The following is a 21886-nucleotide window of genomic DNA, read 5'->3' on the forward strand; positions in this document are numbered from 1 at the left end:
CAGGACAGGTGCAGAGCACATGGCCTGCTTCAGCTCCTCAAAAGCTTTCTGACAGTTTGCTGTCCATAATACCTTTTTAGGCATTTTCTTGGATGTGAGGTCATTAAGAGGGGCTGCAATGGAGCCATAGTTCTTAATGAACCTCCTGTAATACCCAGTGAGGCCTAGGAAGGCTCTCACCTGAGTCTGAGTGGTAGGGGGAATCCAATCAATAATAGTTTGGATTTTCCCCTGAAGTGGTGCAATCTGTTCCCCACCAACAAGGTGTCCCAGATAAACCACTTTACCCTGCCCTATCTGGCACTTTGAAGCCTTGATAGTGAGGCCTGCCTTTTGCAGGGCCTCCAAAACCTTCCAAAGGTGGACCAGGTGATCATCCCAGCTGGAGCTAAAGACAGCTATATCATCCAAATATGCTGCACTGAAAGCTTCCAGCCCTTGCAGGACTGTGTTCACCAACCTCTGAAAAGTGGCAGGTGCATTTTTCAAACCAAAAGGCATTACAGTAAACTGGTAATGTCCTCCAATGGTAGAAAATGCAGTCTTAGGTTTAGCATCTTCTGACATTTTGATCTGCCAATACCCTGCAGTCAAATCAAAAGTGCTTAGATACTTGGCAGATGCCAGTGTATCTATTAGCTCATCTGCCCTGGGTATAGGGTGAGCATCTGTTTTGGTTACCAAGTTGAGACCTCTATAGTCTACACAAAACCTCATTTCCTTCTTTCCATCTTTAGAATTGGGTTTTGGTACCAGTACCACAGGAGAAGCCCATGGACTGTCAGAGTGCTCAACCACTCCTAGTTCCAACATCTTCTGAACTTCTTGCTTTATGCAGTCCCTGACATGGTCAGGCTGCCTATAGATCTTACTTTTGACAGGTAAACTGTCTCCAGTATCTATAGTGTGCTCACACCAAGAAGTGGTGCCTGGCACAATGGAGAAGAGTTCTGAAAATTGTCCTAGGAGATTTATGCAATTATCTTTCTGCTCAGCAGTAAGACAATCAGCCAAAACTACCCCTTCCACAAGAGCATCTTGTTCTGTGGAAGAGAAGAGATCAGGTAGAGGATCACTGTCTTCTTCCTGTCCCTCATCTGTTGCCATGAGCAGGGTGAGATCAGCCCTGTCATAGTAGGGTTTCAGGCGGTTGACATGGAGCACCCTAAGGGGACTCCTGGCAGTGCCTAAGTCAACCAAGTAGGTGACTTCACCCTTCTTTTCAACAATTGTGTGTGGACCACTCCATTTATCTTGGAGTGCTCTTGGGGCCACAGGCTCCAAGACCCACACTTTCTGCCCTGGTTGGTACTGAACCAAAACAGCCTTCTGATCATGTCATTGCTTCTGGAGCTCTTGGCTGGCCTGAAGGTTTTTACTGGCCTTTTTCATGTACTCAGCCATCCTTGATCTGAGGCCAAGTACATAGTCCACAATATCCTGCTTAGGAGCTTTTAAAGGTTGTTCCCAACCCTCCTTTACAAGTGTGAGTGGACCCCTAACAGGGTGTCCAAAAAGAAGTTCAAAGGGGCTGAAGCCCACTCCTTTCTGGGGTACCTCCCTGTAGGCAAAAAGGAGGCATGGTAGAAGGATATCCCATCTCCTGCGGAGTTTTTCAGGGAGTCCCATAATCATGCCTTTGAGAGTTTTATTAAATCTCTCCACCAGTCCATTTGTTTGTGGATGATAGGGTGTTGTGAACTTGTAAGTTACACCACACTCCTTCCACATGGCCTTTAAGTATGCAGACATGAAATTGCTTCCTCTGTCTGATACTACTTCCTTTGGGAAGCCCACCCTGGAAAATATTCCCAGGAGGGCCTTTGCCACTGCACGAGCTGTAGTGGTCCTTAAAGGAATAGCTTCAGGATATCTTGTGGCATGGTCCACTACCACCAAGATAAACCTATTGCCTGAAGCAGTAGGAGGGTCAAGGGGGCCAACTATGTCAACCCCTACCCTTTCAAAGGGAACCCCAACCACAGGCAGTGGGATAAGGGGTGCCTTTGGAGTGCCACCTGTCTTGCCACTGGCTTGACAGGTTTCACAGGACTTACAAAAATCTTTTGTGTCCTCAGACATCCTAGGCCAATGAAACAGTGGTACCAATCTGTCCCAAGTTTTCATTTGACCCAGGTGCCCAGCTAAGGGAATGTCATGTGCCAGTGTTAGGAGGAACTTTCTGTACTCCTGAGGAATCACTAATCTCCTGGCAGCTCCAGGTTTAGGATCCCTTTGCTCAGTGTACAAGAGGTTGTCCTCCCAGTAAACTCTGTGTGAGTCACTGACATCCCCATTAGCCTGTTTGACAGCTTGCTGTCTGAGACCCTCTAATGTGGGACAGGTTTGCTGTGCCACACTCAGCTCCTCTCTGGCAGGCCCCCCTTCACCCAAAAGCTCAGCAGTGTCTGCTTCCAGCTCCTCTGGTGTAGGTTCTGCACAGGGAGGGAATTCTTCTTCCTCAGAAGTAGAATCCACTGTAGAGGGAGGGATAGTAGGAAGTGGTTTGCTTCTACTAGCCCTAGCTTTAGGGAGCACTTGGTCCATTGTTCCAGGATCCAAGCTTCCCTGTCCTTTTTGCTTTTTGGCCTGAGCCCTTGTCAAAGCAAAAATATGCCCTGGGATGCCCAGCATTGCTGCATGGGCCTCCAACTCCACATCTGACCAAGCTGATGTCTCCAAATCGTTCCCTAATAGACAGTCTACAGGTAAATCTGAAGCTACCACAACTTTCTTTGGACCAGATACCCCCCCCCAGTTGAGATTTACAACAGCCATGGGGTGGCTTTGTGTTATGTTGTGAGCATCGGTTACTTGGTACTGGTGTCCAAGTATGTGTTGTTCAGGGTGCACCAGTTTCTCAATCACCATTGTGACACTGGCACCTGTGTCCCTGTAGGCCTGGACCTCAACACCATTTATTAGGGTTAGTTGCTTGTACTTCTCCAAGTTATGGGGGCAAGCAACCAAAGTGGCTAAGTCAATAGCCCCTTCAGAGACTAAGGTAGCCTCTGTGGTCTCCCTAATCAGACCAACCCCAACTAAATTACCAAAAGTGAGCCCAGCTACTCCCTTGGATTGGCTATTAGTAGGGACACTAGGTGTAGCAGTAGGGGTTGTAGTGGTAGGAGCTGTGGTGCCTTTCTTTGGACAACTGGGATCTGTTGTCCAATGGCCTTTTATCTTACATAAATAGCACCATGGTTTCCTTTCCTTGTTCTGATTAGAGGAAGGTTTGGGCCCACCACCCCCACCAGAGTGTTTTTGTGGGCCTGATGAAGACTCATTTTTAGATTTGTCCCCACCCTTGTCAGAAGACTTACCATCCTTCTTTTTGTTGCCATCTTTGTCACCCCCTGTATGAACTTTTCTGTTCACTCTTGTTCTGACCCATTTGTCTGCCTTCTTTCCCAATTCTTGGGGAGAGGTCAGATCAGAGTCCACCAAGTACTGGTGCAACAAATCAGACACACAATTATTAAGAATATGCTCTCTCAGGATTAAGTTATACAGGCTGTCATAATCAGTAACTTTACTGCCATGTAACCACCCCTCCAAGGCCTTCACTGCCTGGTCAATGAAATCAACCCAGTCTTGTGAAGACTCCTTTTTGGTATCTCTGAACTTGATCCTGTACTGTTCAGTGGTTAAGCCATAACCATCCAGGAGTGCATTCTTAAGAACTTGGAAATTGTTAGCATCATTTTCTTTTACAGTAAGGAGCCTATCCCTACCTTTTCCAGTAAATGATAGCCATAGGATAGCAGCCCACTGCCTTTGAGGGACATCCTGTACAGCACAGGCCCTCTCAAGTGCAGCAAACCACTTGTTAATGTCATCCCCCTCCTTGTAAGGGGGAACTATCTTATGCAGATTCCTGGAATCATGCTCTTTTGCAGGATGACTATGGGGAATACTGCTGCTGCCACCATGGGTATCTAAACCCATCTTCTGTCTTTCCCTCTCTATTTCTAAAGACTGTCTATCCAAATCCAGCTGTTGCTTCTTGAGCTTCAGTCTGGTTTGCTCCACTCTCAATCTATTGAGCTCCCTTTCTAGCAATCTGTCATCAGGGTGGGTGGGAGGGACATTTCTAGATACAGAGGTATGATGGGAATGAACAGAAGGAGACCTGTCCCTTACAGAGGGCACCCTAACAGCTTGGCTACCAGTATAATGTGAGAGCACATCATCAGTATGATGTGATTCAACCTCTGTACCAACTATGCTAGACTGTCTAGTAATGGGCAGGCTGAGAAGTTTCTTTCCTGAACCTTTTCCTGGGGGAGTCCCTGGATCAGATTGAGAACCATTAGCTACTTTTTCTACAGATTGGGCACTTATGGCCTTATCTTGTACTCTAAGCATATTAATTAACAGTTCTAAAGAAGGATTCTTCCCTACACTCAAACCTCTCTCTATGCAGAGACTCCTTGCTCCTTTCCAGCTAAGGTGATCATATGCAAGTTTGGACAGTTCAACTTTTTGGCCTGTGCCAGACATTTTTTAGAGAGAGTAAAAGTGATAGACAAAGAGAAAAAAGTTTTCAGAACTTTTTGCAAAGACAGAAAAAAAACTTTTTAAACTTTTAAGAACTTTTTGAAAGTTTAGAAGTACTTTTCAGCACTTAGAAAAGAGTGAAAAGAGGAAATGCAAAACTTTTTGGCTATGTGTATATACACTGACCTTGTTTTGTATATTTTTCTCTTATGAAAAGTACAATGACAAGAGTGGTAAGTAGTCTCAAAGCACTTATCCCACCACTGCACAACCAATGTAGGAGGCTGGACTGGCTTGTAGTGAGTACCAAGGGGTACTTGCACCTTGCACCAGGCCCAGTTATCCCTTATTAGTGTATAGGGTGTCTAGCAGCTTAGGCTGATAGATAATGGTAGCTTAGCAAAGCAGCTCAGGCTGAACTAGGAGACATGTGAAGCTACTACAGTACCACTTAGTGTCATATGCACAATATCATAAGAAAACACAATACACAGTTATACTAAAAATAAAGGTACTTTATTTTTATGACAATATGCCAAAGTATCTTAGAGTGTACCCTCAGTGAGAGGATAGGAAATATACACAAGATATATATACACAATAGCAAAAATATGCAGTATAGTCTTAGAAAACAGTGCAAACAATGTATAGTTACAATAGGATGCAATGGGGAAACATAGGGATAGGGGCAACACAAACCATATACTCCAAAAGTGGAATGTGAACCACGAATGGACCCCAAACCTATGTGACCTTGTAGAGGGTCGCTGGGACTATTAGAAAATAGTGAGAGTTAGCAAAATAACCCACCCCAAGACCCTGAAAAGTGAGTGCAAAGTGCACCAAAGTTCCCCTAAGGACAAAATAGTCGTATTAGAGGGAGAATGCAAGGAAAACACAAATCAGTAATGCAACAACGATGGATTCCTGTCTGAAGGTACCTGTGGAACAAGGGGACCAAGTCCAAAAGCCACAAGCAGCTCGGAGATGGGCAGATGCCCAAGAAATGCCAGCGGTTGGTGCAAAGAAGCTCTTACTAGGCTGAAGAACTGTGAATACTGCAGGAACGACAAGGGCTAGAGACTTCCCCTTTGGAGGATGGATCCCCCACGCCTTGGAGAGTCGTGCAGAAGTGTTTTCCCGCCGGATGGACGCCAACAAGCCTTGCTACACGCAAATCGTGCGTTTGGCGTTTTTGGACGCTGCTGGGGCCCAGGAGGGACCAGGAGGTCACAAATTGGACCTGCAGAGAGAGGGGACGTCGAGCAAGACAAGGAGCCCTCACTGAAGCAGGTAGCACCCGGAGAAGTGCCAGAAACAGGCACTACGAGGATGCGTGAAACGGTGCTCGCCGAAGTTGCACAAAGGAGTCCCACGTCGCCGGAGACCAACTTAGAAAGTCGTGCAATGCAGGTTAGAGTGCCGTGGACCCAGGCTTGGCTGTGCACACAGGATTTCCGCCGGAAGTGCACAGGGGCCGGAGAAGCTTGCAAAGTCGCGGTTCCCAGCAATGCAGCCCAGCGAGGTGAGGCAAGGACTTACCTCCACCAAACTTGGGCTGAAGAGTCACTGGACTGTGGGGGTCACTTGGACGGTGTCGCTGGATTCGAGGGACCTCGCTCGTCGTGCTGAGAGGAGACCCAAGGGACCGGTAATGCAGCTTTTTGGTGCCTGCGGTTGCAGGGGGAAGATTCCGTCGACCCACGGGAGATTTCTTCGGAGCTTCTGGTGCAGAGAGGAGGCAGACTACCCCCACAGCATGCACAAGCAGGAAAACAGTCGAGAAGGCGGCAGGATCAGCGTTACAGAGTTGCAGTAGTCGTCTTCGCTACTATGTTGCAGGTTTGCAGGCTTCCAGCGCGGTCAGCGGTCGATTCCTTATCAGAAGGTGAAGAGGGAGATGCAGAGGAACTCGGCTGAGCTCATGCATTCGTTATCTGAAGTTTCCCCAGAGACAGAGACCCTAAATAGCCAGAAAAGAGGGTTTGGCTACCTAGGAGAGAGGAAAGGCTACTAACACCTGAAGGAGCCTATCACAAGGAGTCTCTGACGTCACCTGGTGGCACTGGCCACTCAGAGCAGTCCAGTGTGCCAGCAGCACCTCTGTTTCCAAGATGGCAGAGGTCTGGAGCACACTGGAGGAGCTCTGGACACCTCCCAGGGGAGGTGCAGGTCAGGGGAGTGGTCACTCCCCTTTCCTTTGTCCAGTTTCGCGCCAGAGCAGGGGCTAAGGGGTCCCTGAACCGGTGTAGACTGGCTTATGCAGAATTGGGCACCTCTGTGCCCAACAAAGCATTTCCAGAGGCTGGGGGAGGCTACTCCTCCCCTGCCTTCACACCATTTTCCAAAGGGAGAGGGTGTCACACCCTCTCTCAGAGGAAGTTCTTTGTTCTGCCATCCTGGGCCAGGCCTGGCTGGACCCCAGGAGGGCAGATGCCTGTCTGAGGGGTTGGCAGCAGCAGCAGCTGCAGAGAAACCCCAGGAAGGGCAGTGTGGCAGTACCAGGGTCTGTGCTACAGACCACTGGGATTATGGAATTGTACCAACAATGCCAGGATGGCATAGAGGGGGCAATTCCATGATCATAGACATGTTACATGGCCATATTCGGAGTTACCATGGTGAAGCTACATATAGGTAGTGACCTATATGTAGTGCACGCGTGTAATGGTGTCCCCGCACTCACAAAGTTCAGTGAATTGGCTCTGAACAATGTGGGGGCACCTTGGCTAGTGCCAGGGTGCCCTCACACTAAGTAACTTTGCACCTAACCTTTACCAGGTAAAGGTTAGACATATAGGTGACTTATAAGTTACTTAAGTGCAGTGTAAAATGGCTGTGAAATAACGTGGACGTTATTTCACTCAGGCTGCAGTGGCAGGCCTGTGTAAGAATTGTCAGAGCTCCCTATGGGTGGCAAAAGAAATGCTGCAGCCCATAGGGATCTCCTGGAACCCCAATACCCTGGGTACCTCAGTACCATATACTAGGGGATTATAAGGGTGTTCCAGTAAGCCAATGTAAATTGGTAAAAATGGTCACTAGCCTGTCAGTGACAATTTGGAAAGAAATGAGAGAGCATAACCACTGAGGTTCTGATTAGCAGAGCCTCAGTGAGACAGTTAGTCACTACACAGGTAACACATACAGGCACACTTATGAGCACTGGGGCCCTGGGTTACCAGGGTCCCAGTGACACATACAACTAAAACAACATATATACAGTGAAAAATGGGGGTAACATGCCAGGCAAGATGGTACTTTCCTACAAGCACACTGCCTCACACTCCAGCAAAAAGTTGGCCCCAATGCATCTTGATAAATGCAGTCAGATTCATTTCACATTAACAAAAGTAATCCAAGTCTTTCACCTTAGTAGGTGCAGCAAGTGCTGTGTATCTCTGGACACGTGTTTCTGGGTTTCGCCCGTCATCAGCAGAGAGCAGCATATTTTGTGGGGTTGCTTGAAATGCCACCAAACGTCTTCTCAGGTTTATGTACCACTCTGGTGTGCAGGTGCCTCACCAAGGCTCGTCAGCCCGTTAGCTCAAGGGAGCCGTCATTCGACACAGTGCAAAAAAAAAGGGAGCACACTGCCTCACACTCCAGCAAAAAGTTGGCCCCAATGCATCTTGATAAATGCAGTCAGATTCATTTCACATTAACAAAAGTAATCCAAGTCTTTCACCTTAGTAGGTGCAGCAAGTGCTGTGTATCTCTGGACACATGTTTCTGGGTTTCGCCCGTCATCAGCAGAGAGCAGCATATTTTGTGGGGTTGCGTGAAATGCCACCAAACGTCTTCTCAGGTTTATGTACCACTCTGGTGTGCAGGTGCCTCACCAAGGCTCGTCAGCCCGTTAGCTCAAGGGAGCCGTCATTCGACACAGTGCAAAAAAAAAGGGAGCACACTGCCTCACACTCCAGCAAAAAGTTGGCCCCAATGCATCTTGATAAATGCAGTCAGATTCATTTCACATTAACAAAAGTAATCCAAGTCTTTCACCTTAGTAGGTGCAGCAAGTGCTGTGTATCTCTGGACACGTGTTTCTGGGTTTCGCCCGTCATCAGCAGAGAGCAGCATATTTTGTGGGGTTGCTTGAAATGCCACCAAACGTCTTCTCAGGTTTATGTACCACTCTGGTGTGCAGGTGCCTCACCAAGGCTCGTCAGCCCGTTAGCTCAAGGGAGCCGTCATTCGACACAGTGCAAAAAAAAGGGAGCACACTGCCTCACACTCCAGCAAAAAGTTGGCCCCAATGCATCTTGATAAATGCAGTCAGATTCATTTCACATTAACAAAAGTAATCCAAGTCTTTCACCTTAGTAGGTGCAGCAAGTGCTGTGTATCTCTGGACACGTGTTTCTGGGTTTCGCCCGTCATCAGCAGAGAGCAGCATATTTTGTGGGGTTGCTTGAAATGCCACCAAACGTCTTCTCAGGTTTATGTACCACTCTGGTGTGCAGGTGCCTCACCAAGGCTCGTCAGCCCGTTAGCTCAAGGGAGCCGTCATTCGACACAGTGCAAAAAAAAAGGGAGCACACTGCCTCACACTCCAGCAAAAAGTTGGCCCCAATGCATCTTGATAAATGCAGTCAGATTCATTTCACATTAACAAAAGTAATCCAAGTCTTTCACCTTAGTAGGTGCAGCAAGTGCTGTGTATCTCTGGACACGTGTTTCTGGGTTTCGCCCGTCATCAGCAGAGAGCAGCATATTTTGTGGGGTTGCTTGAAATGCCACCAAACGTCTTCTCAGGTTTATGTACCACTCTGGTGTGCAGGTGCCTCACCAAGGCTCGTCAGCCCGTTAGCTCAAGGGAGCCGTCATTCGACACAGTGCAAAAAAAAAGGGAGCACACTGCCTCACACTCCAGCAAAAAGTTGGCCCCAATGCATCTTGATAAATGCAGTCAGATTCATTTCACATTAACAAAAGTAATCCAAGTCTTTCACCTTATTAGGTGCAGCAAGTGCTGTGTATCTCTGGACACGTGTTTCTGGGTTTCGCCCGTCATCAGCAGAGAGCAGCATATTTTGTGGGGTTGCTTGAAATGCCACCAAACGTCTTCTCAGGTTTATGTACCACTCTGGTGTGCAGGTGCCTCACCAAGGCTCGTCAGCCCGTTAGCTCAAGGGAGCCGTCATTCGACACAGTGCAAAAAAAAAGGGAGCACACTGCCTCACACTCCAGCAAAAAGTTGGCCCCAATGCATCTTGATAAATGCAGTCAGATTCATTTCACATTAACAAAAGTAATCCAAGTCTTTCACCTTAGTAGGTGCAGCAAGTGCTGTGTATCTCTGGACACGTGTTTCTGGGTTTCGCCCGTCATCAGCAGAGAGCAGCATATTTTGTGGGGTTGCTTGAAATGCCACCAAACGTCTTCTCAGGTTTATGTACCACTCTGGTGTGCAGGTGCCTCACCAAGGCTCGTCAGCCCGTTAGCTCAAGGGAGCCGTCATTCGACACAGTGCAAAAAAAAAGGGGAGCACACTGCCTCACACTCCAGCAAAAAGTTGGCCCCAATGCATCTTGATAAATGCAGTCAGATTCATTTCACATTAACAAAAGTAATCCAAGTCTTTCACCTTAGTAGGTGCAGCAAGTGCTGTGTATCTCTGGACACGTGTTTCTGGGTTTCGCCCGTCATCAGCAGAGAGCAGCATATTTTGTGGGGTTGCTTGAAATGCCACCAAACGTCTTCTCAGGTTTATGTACCACTCTGGTGTGCAGGTGCCTCACCAAGGCTCGTCAGCCCGTTAGCTCAAGGGAGCCGTCATTCGACACAGTGCAAAAAAAAAGGGAGCACACTGCCTCACACTCCAGCAAAAAGTTGGCCCCAATGCATCTTGATAAATGCAGTCAGATTCATTTCACATTAACAAAAGTAATCCAAGTCTTTCACCTTAGTAGGTGCAGCAAGTGCTGTGTATCTCTGGACACGTGTTTCTGGGTTTCGCCCGTCATCAGCAGAGAGCAGCATATTTTGTGGGGTTGCTTGAAATGCCACCAAACGTCTTCTCAGGTTTATGTACCACTCTGGTGTGCAGGTGCCTCACCAAGGCTCGTCAGCCCGTTAGCTCAAGGGTGCCGTCATTCGACACAGTGCAAAAAAAAGGGAGCACACTGCCTCACACTCCAGCAAAAAGTTGGCCCCAATGCATCTTGATAAATGCAGTCAGATTCATTTCACATTAACAAAAGTAATCCAAGTCTTTCACCTTAGTAGGTGCAGCAAGTGCTGTGTATCTCTGGACACGTGTTTCTGGGTTTCGCCCGTCATCAGCAGAGAGCAGCATATTTTGTGGGGTTGCTTGAAATGCCACCAAACGTCTTCTCAGGTTTATGTACCACTCTGGTGTGCAGGTGCCTCACCAAGGCTCGTCAGCCCGTTAGCTCAAGGGAGCCGTCATTCGACACAGTGCAAAAAAAAAGGGAGCACACTGCCTCACACTCCAGCAAAAAGTTGGCCCCAATGCATCTTGATAAATGCAGTCAGATTCATTTCACATTAACAAAAGTAATCCAAGTCTTTCACCTTAGTAGGTGCAGCAAGTGCTGTGTATCTCTGGACACGTGTTTCTGGGTTTCGCCCGTCATCAGCAGAGAGCAGCATATTTTGTGGGGTTGCTTGAAATGCCACCAAACGTCTTCTCAGGTTTATGTACCACTCTGGTGTGCAGGTGCCTCACCAAGGCTCGTCAGCCCGTTAGCTCAAGGGAGCCGTCATTCGACACAGTGCAAAAAAAAAGGGAGCACACTGCCTCACACTCCAGCAAAAAGTTGGCCCCAATGCATCTTGATAAATGCAGTCAGATTCATTTCACATTAACAAAAGTAATCCAAGTCTTTCACCTTATTAGGTGCAGCAAGTGCTGTGTATCTCTGGACACGTGTTTCTGGGTTTCGCCCGTCATCAGCAGAGAGCAGCATATTTTGTGGGGTTGCTTGAAATGCCACCAAACGTCTTCTCAGGTTTATGTACCACTCTGGTGTGCAGGTGCCTCACCAAGGCTCGTCAGCCCGTTAGCTCAAGGGAGCCGTCATTCGACACAGTGCAAAAAAAAAGGGAGCACACTGCCTCACACTCCAGCAAAAAGTTGGCCCCAATGCATCTTGATAAATGCAGTCAGATTCATTTCACATTAACAAAAGTAATCCAAGTCTTTCACCTTAGTAGGTGCAGCAAGTGCTGTGTATCTCTGGACACGTGTTTCTGGGTTTCGCCCGTCATCAGCAGAGAGCAGCATATTTTGTGGGGTTGCTTGAAATGCCACCAAACGTCTTCTCAGGTTTATGTACCACTCTGGTGTGCAGGTGCCTCACCAAGGCTCGTCAGCCCGTTAGCTCAAGGGAGCCGTCATTCGACACAGTGCAAAAAAAAAGGGGAGCACACTGCCTCACACTCCAGCAAAAAGTTGGCCCCAATGCATCTTGATAAATGCAGTCAGATTCATTTCACATTAACAAAAGTAATCCAAGTCTTTCACCTTAGTAGGTGCAGCAAGTGCTGTGTATCTCTGGACACGTGTTTCTGGGTTTCGCCCGTCATCAGCAGAGAGCAGCATATTTTGTGGGGTTGCTTGAAATGCCACCAAACGTCTTCTCAGGTTTATGTACCACTCTGGTGTGCAGGTGCCTCACCAAGGCTCGTCAGCCCGTTAGCTCAAGGGAGCCGTCATTCGACACAGTGCAAAAAAAAAGGGAGCACACTGCCTCACACTCCAGCAAAAAGTTGGCCCCAATGCATCTTGATAAATGCAGTCAGATTCATTTCACATTAACAAAAGTAATCCAAGTCTTTCACCTTAGTAGGTGCAGCAAGTGCTGTGTATCTCTGGACACGTGTTTCTGGGTTTCGCCCGTCATCAGCAGAGAGCAGCATATTTTGTGGGGTTGCTTGAAATGCCACCAAACGTCTTCTCAGGTTTATGTACCACTCTGGTGTGCAGGTGCCTCACCAAGGCTCGTCAGCCCGTTAGCTCAAGGGAGCCGTCATTCGACACAGTGCAAAAAAAAAGGGAGCACACTGCCTCACACTCCAGCAAAAAGTTGGCCCCAATGCATCTTGATAAATGCAGTCAGATTCATTTCACATTAACAAAAGTAATCCAAGTCTTTCACCTTAGTAGGTGCAGCAAGTGCTGTGTATCTCTGGACACGTGTTTCTGGGTTTCGCCCGTCATCAGCAGAGAGCAGCATATTTTGTGGGGTTGCTTGAAATGCCACCAAACGTCTTCTCAGGTTTATGTACCACTCTGGTGTGCAGGTGCCTCACCAAGGCTCGTCAGCCCGTTAGCTCAAGGGAGCCGTCATTCGACACAGTGCAAAAAAAAAGGGAGCACACTGCCTCACACTCCAGCAAAAAGTTGGCCCCAATGCATCTTGATAAATGCAGTCAGATTCATTTCACATTAACAAAAGTAATCCAAGTCTTTCACCTTAGTAGGTGCAGCAAGTGCTGTGTATCTCTGGACACGTGTTTCTGGGTTTCGCCCGTCATCAGCAGAGAGCAGCATATTTTGTGGGGTTGCTTGAAATGCCACCAAACGTCTTCTCAGGTTTATGTACCACTCTGGTGTGCAGGTGCCTCACCAAGGCTCGTCAGCCCGTTAGCTCAAGGGAGCCGTCATTCGACACAGTGCAAAAAAAAGGGAGCACACTGCCTCACACTCCAGCAAAAAGTTGGCCCCAATGCATCTTGATAAATGCAGTCAGATTCATTTCACATTAACAAAAGTAATCCAAGTCTTTCACCTTAGTAGGTGCAGCAAGTGCTGTGTATCTCTGGACACGTGTTTCTGGGTTTCGCCCGTCATCAGCAGAGAGCAGCATATTTTGTGGGGTTGCTTGAAATGCCACCAAACGTCTTCTCAGGTTTATGTACCACTCTGGTGTGCAGGTGCCTCACCAAGGCTCGTCAGCCCGTTAGCTCAAGGGAGCCGTCATTCGACACAGTGCAAAAAAAAAGGGAGCACACTGCCTCACACTCCAGCAAAAAGTTGGCCCCAATGCATCTTGATAAATGCAGTCAGATTCATTTCACATTAACAAAAGTAATCCAAGTCTTTCACCTTAGTAGGTGCAGCAAGTGCTGTGTATCTCTGGACACGTGTTTCTGGGTTTCGCCCGTCATCAGCAGAGAGCAGCATATTTTGTGGGGTTGCTTGAAATGCCACCAAACGTCTTCTCAGGTTTATGTACCACTCTGGTGTGCAGGTGCCTCACCAAGGCTCGTCAGCCCGTTAGCTCAAGGGAGCCGTCATTCGACACAGTGCAAAAAAAAAGGGAGCACACTGCCTCACACTCCAGCAAAAAGTTGGCCCCAATGCATCTTGATAAATGCAGTCAGATTCATTTCACATTAACAAAAGTAATCCAAGTCTTTCACCTTAGTAGGTGCAGCAAGTGCTGTGTATCTCTGGACACGTGTTTCTGGGTTTCGCCCGTCATCAGCAGAGAGCAGCATATTTTGTGGGGTTGCTTGAAATGCCACCAAACGTCTTCTCAGGTTTATGTACCACTCTGGTGTGCAGGTGCCTCACCAAGGCTCGTCAGCCCGTTAGCTCAAGGGAGCCGTCATTCGACACAGTGCAAAAAAAAAGGGGAGCACACTGCCTCACACTCCAGCAAAAAGTTGGCCCCAATGCATCTTGATAAATGCAGTCAGATTCATTTCACATTAACAAAAGTAATCCAAGTCTTTCACCTTAGTAGGTGCAGCAAGTGCTGTGTATCTCTGGACACGTGTTTCTGGGTTTCGCCCGTCATCAGCAGAGAGCAGCATATTTTGTGGGGTTGCTTGAAATGCCACCAAACGTCTTCTCAGGTTTATGTACCACTCTGGTGTGCAGGTGCCTCACCAAGGCTCGTCAGCCCGTTAGCTCAAGGGAGCCGTCATTCGACACAGTGCAAAAAAAAAGGGAGCACACTGCCTCACACTCCAGCAAAAAGTTGGCCCCAATGCATCTTGATAAATGCAGTCAGATTCATTTCACATTAACAAAAGTAATCCAAGTCTTTCACCTTAGTAGGTGCAGCAAGTGCTGTGTATCTCTGGACACGTGTTTCTGGGTTTCGCCCGTCATCAGCAGAGAGCAGCATATTTTGTGGGGTTGCTTAAAATGCCACCAAACGTCTTCTCAGGTTTATGTACCACTCTGGTGTGCAGGTGCCTCACCAAGGCTCGTCAGCCCGTTAGCTCAAGGGAGCCGTCATTCGACACAGTGCAAAAAAAAAGGGAGCACACTGCCTCACACTCCAGCAAAAAGTTGGCCCCAATGCATCTTGATAAATGCAGTCAGATTCATTTCACATTAACAAAAGTAATCCAAGTCTTTCACCTTAGTAGGTGCAGCAAGTGCTGTGTATCTCTGGACACGTGTTTCTGGGTTTCGCCCGTCATCAGCAGAGAGCAGCATATTTTGTGGGGTTGCTTGAAATGCCACCAAACGTCTTCTCAGGTTTATGTACCACTCTGGTGTGCAGGTGCCTCACCAAGGCTCGTCAGCCCGTTAGCTCAAGGGAGCCGTCATTCGACACAGTGCAAAAAAAAAGGGAGCACACTGCCTCACACTCCAGCAAAAAGTTGGCCCCAATGCATCTTGATAAATGCAGTCAGATTCATTTCACATTAACAAAAGTAATCCAAGTCTTTCACCTTAGTAGGTGCAGCAAGTGCTGTGTATCTCTGGACACGTGTTTCTGGGTTTCGCCCGTCATCAGCAGAGAGCAGCATATTTTGTGGGGTTGCTTGAAATGCCACCAAACGTCTTCTCAGGTTTATGTACCACTCTGGTGTGCAGGTGCCTCACCAAGGCTCGTCAGCCCGTTAGCTCAAGGGAGCCGTCATTCGACACAGTGCAAAAAAAAGGGAGCACACTGCCTCACACTCCAGCAAAAAGTTGGCCCCAATGCATCTTGATAAATGCAGTCAGATTCATTTCACATTAACAAAAGTAATCCAAGTCTTTCACCTTAGTAGGTGCAGCAAGTGCTGTGTATCTCTGGACACGTGTTTCTGGGTTTCGCCCGTCATCAGCAGAGAGCAGCATATTTTGTGGGGTTGCTTGAAATGCCACCAAACGTCTTCTCAGGTTTATGTACCACTCTGGTGTGCAGGTGCCTCACCAAGGCTCGTCAGCCCGTTAGCTCAAGGGAGCCGTCATTCGACACAGTGCAAAAAAAAAGGGAGCACACTGCCTCACACTCCAGCAAAAAGTTGGCCCCAATGCATCTTGATAAATGCAGTCAGATTCATTTCACATTAACAAAAGTAATCCAAGTCTTTCACCTTAGTAGGTGCAGCAAGTGCTGTGTATCTCTGGACACGTGTTTCTGGGTTTCGCCCGTCATCAGCAGAGAGCAGCATATTTTGTGGGGTTGCTTGAAATGCCACCAAACGTCTTCTCAGGTTTATGTACCACTCTGGTGTGCAGGTGCCTCACCAAGGCTCGTCAGCCCGTTAGCTCAAGGGAGCCGTCATTCGACACAGTGCAAAAAAAAAAGGGAGCACACTGCCTCACACTCCAGCAAAAAGTTGGCCCCAATGCATCTTGATAAATGCAGTCAGATTCATTTCACATTAACAAAAGTAATCCAAGTCTTTCACCTTAGTAGGTGCAGCAAGTGCTGTGTATCTCTGGACACGTGTTTCTGGGTTTCGCCCGTCATCAGCAGAGAGCAGCATATTTTGTGGGGTTGCTTGAAATGCCACCAAACGTCTTCTCAGGTTTATGTACCACTCTGGTGTGCAGGTGCCTCACCAAGGCTCGTCAGCCCGTTAGCTCAAGGGAGCCGTCATTCGACACAGTGCAAAAAAAAAGGGAGCACACTGCCTCACACTCCAGCAAAAAGTTGGCCCCAATGCATCTTGATAAATGCAGTCAGATTCATTTCACATTAACAAAAGTAATCCAAGTCTTTCACCTTAGTAGGTGCAGCAAGTGCTGTGTATCTCTGGACACGTGTTTCTGGGTTTCGCCCGTCATCAGCAGAGAGCAGCATATTTTGTGGGGTTGCTTGAAATGCCACCAAACGTCTTCTCAGGTTTATGTACCACTCTGGTGTGCAGGTGCCTCACCAAGGCTCGTCAGCCCGTTAGCTCAAGGGAGCCGTCATTCGACACAGTGCAAAAAAAAAAAAAAAAAAAGGGAGCACACTGCCTCACACTCTGGTGAGGCACCTGTGCGCCAGTGAGTGGTACATAAACCTGAGAAGACTTTTGGCGGCATTTCAAGCAACCCCACAGACTTGGCTGCTCTCTGCTGATGACGGGCTAAACCTAGAAACACGTGTCCAGAGATACACAGCACTTGCTGCACCTACTTAGGTGAAAGACTTTTGATCACTTTTTCAACACAAAACGAAGTAACTGCATTTACCATGATGCATTGGGGCTAACTTTTTGCTGGAGTGTGAGGCAGTGTGCTCCCTTTTTTCTTTTTGTCCAATGACTGCTCCCTTGAGCTAACGAGCTGACGAGCTCTGGTGAGGCACCTGTGCGCCAGTGAGTGGTACATAAACCTGAGAAGACTTTTGGCGGCATTTCAAGCAACCCCACAGACTTGGCTGCTCTCTGCTGATGACGGGCTAAACCTAGAAACACGTGTCCAGAGATACACAGCACTTGCTGCACCTACTTAGGTGAAAGACTTTTGATCACTTTTTCAACACAAAACGAAGTAACTGCATTTACCATGATGCATTGGGGCTAACTTTTTGCTGGAGTGTGAGGCAGTGTGCTCCCTTTTTTCTTTTTGTCCAATGACTGCTCCCTTGAGCTAACGAGCTGACGAGCTCTGGTGAGGCACCTGTGCGCCAGTGAGTGGTACATAAACCTGAGAAGACTTTTGGCGGCATTTCAAGCAACCCCACAGACTTGGCTGCTCTCTGCTGATGACGGGCTAAACCTAGAAACACGTGTCCAGAGATACACAGCACTTGCTGCACCTACTTAGGTGAAAGACTTTTGATCACTTTTTCAACACAAAACGAAGTAACTGCATTTACCATGATGCATTGGGGCTAACTTTTTGCTGGAGTGTGAGGCAGTGTGCTCCCTTTTTTCTTTTTGTCCAATGACTGCTCCCTTGAGCTAACGAGCTGACGAGCTCTGGTGAGGCACCTGTGCGCCAGTGAGTGGTACATAAACCTGAGAAGACTTTTGGCGGCATTTCAAGCAACCCCACAGACTTGGCTGCTCTCTGCTGATGACGGGCTAAACCTAGAAACACGTGTCCAGAGATACACAGCACTTGCTGCACCTACTTAGGTGAAAGACTTTTGATCACTTTTTCAACACAAAACGAAGTAACTGCATTTACCATGATGCATTGGGGCTAACTTTTTGCTGGAGTGTGAGGCAGTGTGCTCCCTTTTTTCTTTTTGTCCAATGACTGCTCCCTTGAGCTGACGAGCTCTGGTGAGGCACCTGTGCGCCAGTGAGTGGTACATAAACCTGAGAAGACTTTTGGCGGCATTTCAAGCAACCCCACAGACTTGGCTGCTCTCTGCTGATGACGGGCTAAACCTAGAAACACGTGTCCAGAGATACACAGCACTTGCTGCACCTACTTAGGTGAAAGACTTTTGATCACTTTTTCAACACAAAACGAAGTAACTGCATTTACCATGATGCATTGGGGCTAACTTTTTGCTGGAGTGTGAGGCAGTGTGCTCCCTTTTTTCTTTTTGTCCAATGACTGCTCCCTTGAGCTAACGAGCTGACGAGCTCTGGTGAGGCACCTGTGCGCCAGTGAGTGGTACATAAACCTGAGAAGACTTTTGGCGGCATTTCAAGCAACCCCACAGACTTGGCTGCTCTCTGCTGATGACGGGCTAAACCTAGAAACACGTGTCCAGAGATACACAGCACTTGCTGCACCTACTTAGGTGAAAGACTTTTGATCACTTTTTCAACACAAAACGAAGTAACTGCATTTACCATGATGCATTGGGGCTAACTTTTTGCTGGAGTGTGAGGCAGTGTGCTCCCTTTTTTCTTTTTGTCCAATGACTGCTCCCTTGAGCTAACGAGCTGACGAGCTCTGGTGAGGCACCTGTGCGCCAGTGAGTGGTACATAAACCTGAGAAGACTTTTGGCGGCATTTCAAGCAACCCCACAGACTTGGCTGCTCTCTGCTGATGACGGGCTAAACCTAGAAACACGTGTCCAGAGATACACAGCACTTGCTGCACCTACTTAGGTGAAAGACTTTTGATCACTTTTTCAACACAAAACGAAGTAACTGCATTTACCATGATGCATTGGGGCTAACTTTTTGCTGGAGTGTGAGGCAGTGTGCTCCCTTTTTTCTTTTTGTCCAATGACTGCTCCCTTGAGCTAACGAGCTGACGAGCTCTGGTGAGGCACCTGTGCGCCAGTGAGTGGTACATAAACCTGAGAAGACTTTTGGCGGCATTTCAAGCAACCCCACAGACTTGGCTGCTCTCTGCTGATGACGGGCTAAACCTAGAAACACGTGTCCAGAGATACACAGCACTTGCTGCACATACTTAGGTGAAAGACTTTTGATCACTTTTTCAACACAAAACGAAGTAACTGCATTTACCATGATGCATTGGGGCTAACTTTTTGCTGGAGTGTGAGGCAGTGTGCTCCCTTTTTTCTTTTTGTCCAATGACTGCTCCCTTGAGCTAACGAGCTGACGAGCTCTGGTGAGGCACCTGTGCGCCAGTGAGTGGTACATAAACCTGAGAAGACTTTTGGCGGCATTTCAAGCAACCCCACAGACTTGGCTGCTCTCTGCTGATGACGGGCTAAACCTAGAAACACGTGTCCAGAGATACACAGCACTTGCTGCACCTACTTAGGTGAAAGACTTTTGATCACTTTTTCAACACAAAACGAAGTAACTGCATTTACCATGATGCATTGGGGCTAACTTTTTGCTGGAGTGTGAGGCAGTGTGCTCCCTTTTTTCTTTTTGTCCAATGACTGCTCCCTTGAGCTAACGAGCTGACGAGCTCTGGTGAGGCACCTGTGCGCCAGTGAGTGGTACATAAACCTGAGAAGACTTTTGGCGGCATTTCAAGCAACCCCACAGACTTGGCTGCTCTCTGCTGATGACGGGCTAAACCTAGAAACACGTGTCCAGAGATACACAGCACTTGCTGCACCTACTTAGGTGAAAGACTTTTGATCACTTTTTCAACACAAAACGAAGTAACTGCATTTACCATGATGCATTGGGGCTAACTTTTTGCTGGAGTGTGAGGCAGTGTGCTCCCTTTTTTCTTTTTGTCCAATGACTGCTCCCTTGAGCTAACGAGCTGACGAGCTCTGGTGAGGCACCTGTGCGCCAGTGAGTGGTACATAAACCTGAGAAGACTTTTGGCGGCATTTCAAGCAACCCCACAGACTTGGCTGCTCTCTGCTGATGACGGGCTAAACCTAGAAACACGTGTCCAGAGATACACAGCACTTGCTGCACCTACTTAGGTGAAAGACTTTTGATCACTTTTTCAACACAAAACGAAGTAACTGCATTTACCATGATGCATTGGGGCTAACTTTTTGCTGGAGTGTGAGGCAGTGTGCTCCCTTTTTTCTTTTTGTCCAATGACTGCTCCCTTGAGCTAACGAGCTGACGAGCTCTGGTGAGGCACCTGTGCGCCAGTGAGTGGTACATAAACCTGAGAAGACTTTTGGCGGCATTTCAAGCAACCCCACAGACTTGGCTGCTCTCTGCTGATGACGGGCTAAACCTAGAAACACGTGTCCAGAGATACGCAGCACTTGCTGCACCTACTTAGGTGAAAGACTTTTGATCACTTTTTCAACACAAAACGAAGTAACTGCATTTACCATGATGCATTGGGGCTAACTTTTTGCTGGAGTGTGAGGCAGTGTGCTCCCTTTTTTCTTTTTGTCCAATGACTGCTCCCTTGAGCTAACGAGCTGACGAGCTCTGGTGAGGCACCTGTGCGCCAGTGAGTGGTACATAAACCTGAGAAGACTTTTGGCGGCATTTCAAGCAACCCCACAGACTTGGCTGCTCTCTGCTGATGACGGGCTAAACCTAGAAACACGTGTCCAGAGATACACAGCACTTGCTGCACCTACTTAGGTGAAAGACTTTTGATCACTTTTTCAACACAAAACGAAGTAACTGCATTTACCATGATGCATTGGGGCTAACTTTTTGCTGGAGTGTGAGGCAGTGTGCTCCCTTTTTTCTTTTTGTCCAATGACTGCTCCCTTGAGCTAACGAGCTGACGAGCTCTGGTGAGGCACCTGTGCGCCAGTGAGTGGTACATAAACCTGAGAAGACTTTTGGTGGCATTTCAAGCAACCCCACAGACTTGGCTGCTCTCTGCTGATGACGGGCTAAACCTAGAAACACGTGTCCAGAGATACACAGCACTTGCTGCACCTACTTAGGTGAAAGACTTTTGATCACTTTTTCAACACAAAACGAAGTAACTGCATTTACCATGATGCATTGGGGCTAACTTTTTGCTGGAGTGTGAGGCAGTGTGCTCCCTTTTTTCTTTTTGTCCAATGACTGCTCCCTTGAGCTAACGAGCTGACGAGCTCTGGTGAGGCACCTGTGCGCCAGTGAGTGGTACATAAACCTGAGAAGACTTTTGGCGGCATTTCAAGCAACCCCACAGACTTGGCTGCTCTCTGCTGATGACGGGCTAAACCTAGAAACACGTGTCCAGAGATACACAGCACTTGCTGCACCTACTTAGGTGAAAGACTTTTGATCACTTTTTCAACACAAAACGAAGTAACTGCATTTACCATGATGCATTGGGGCTAACTTTTTGCTGGAGTGTGAGGCAGTGTGCTCCCTTTTTTCTTTTTGTCCAATGACTGCTCCCTTGAGCTAACGAGCTGACGAGCTCTGGTGAGGCACCTGTGCGCCAGTGAGTGGTACATAAACCTGAGAAGACTTTTGGCGGCATTTCAAGCAACCCCACAGACTTGGCTGCTCTCTGCTGATGACGGGCTAAACCTAGAAACACGTGTCCAGAGATACACAGCACTTGCTGCACCTACTTAGGTGAAAGACTTTTGATCACTTTTTCAACACAAAACGAAGTAACTGCATTTACCATGATGCATTGGGGCTAACTTTTTGCTGGAGTGTGAGGCAGTGTGCTCCCTTTTTTCTTTTTGTCCAATGACTGCTCCCTTGAGCTAACGAGCTGACGAGCTCTGGTGAGGCACCTGTGCGCCAGTGAGTGGTACATAAACCTGAGAAGACTTTTGGCGGCATTTCAAGCAACCCCACAGACTTGGCTGCTCTCTGCTGATGACGGGCTAAACCTAGAAACACGTGTCCAGAGATACACAGCACTTGCTGCACCTACTTAGGTGAAAGACTTTTGATCACTTTTTCAACACAAAACGA

At 47.8% G+C, this 21886-nt stretch overlaps 1 protein-coding gene across 1 annotated transcript in view; it reads left to right on the top strand.

The window, feature by feature from the left end:
- LOC138249528 (ATP-binding cassette sub-family C member 5-like) overlaps window positions 1-21886 on the top strand; it is a 2567733-nt gene that overhangs the window by 2420622 nt on the left and 125225 nt on the right. The gene's annotated exons all lie outside the window — the stretch shown is intronic.

The sequence above is a fragment of the Pleurodeles waltl genome, chromosome 8 (assembly GCF_031143425.1).
Source record: "Pleurodeles waltl isolate 20211129_DDA chromosome 8, aPleWal1.hap1.20221129, whole genome shotgun sequence".
NCBI classification, from domain to species: domain Eukaryota; kingdom Metazoa; phylum Chordata; class Amphibia; order Caudata; family Salamandridae; genus Pleurodeles; species Pleurodeles waltl.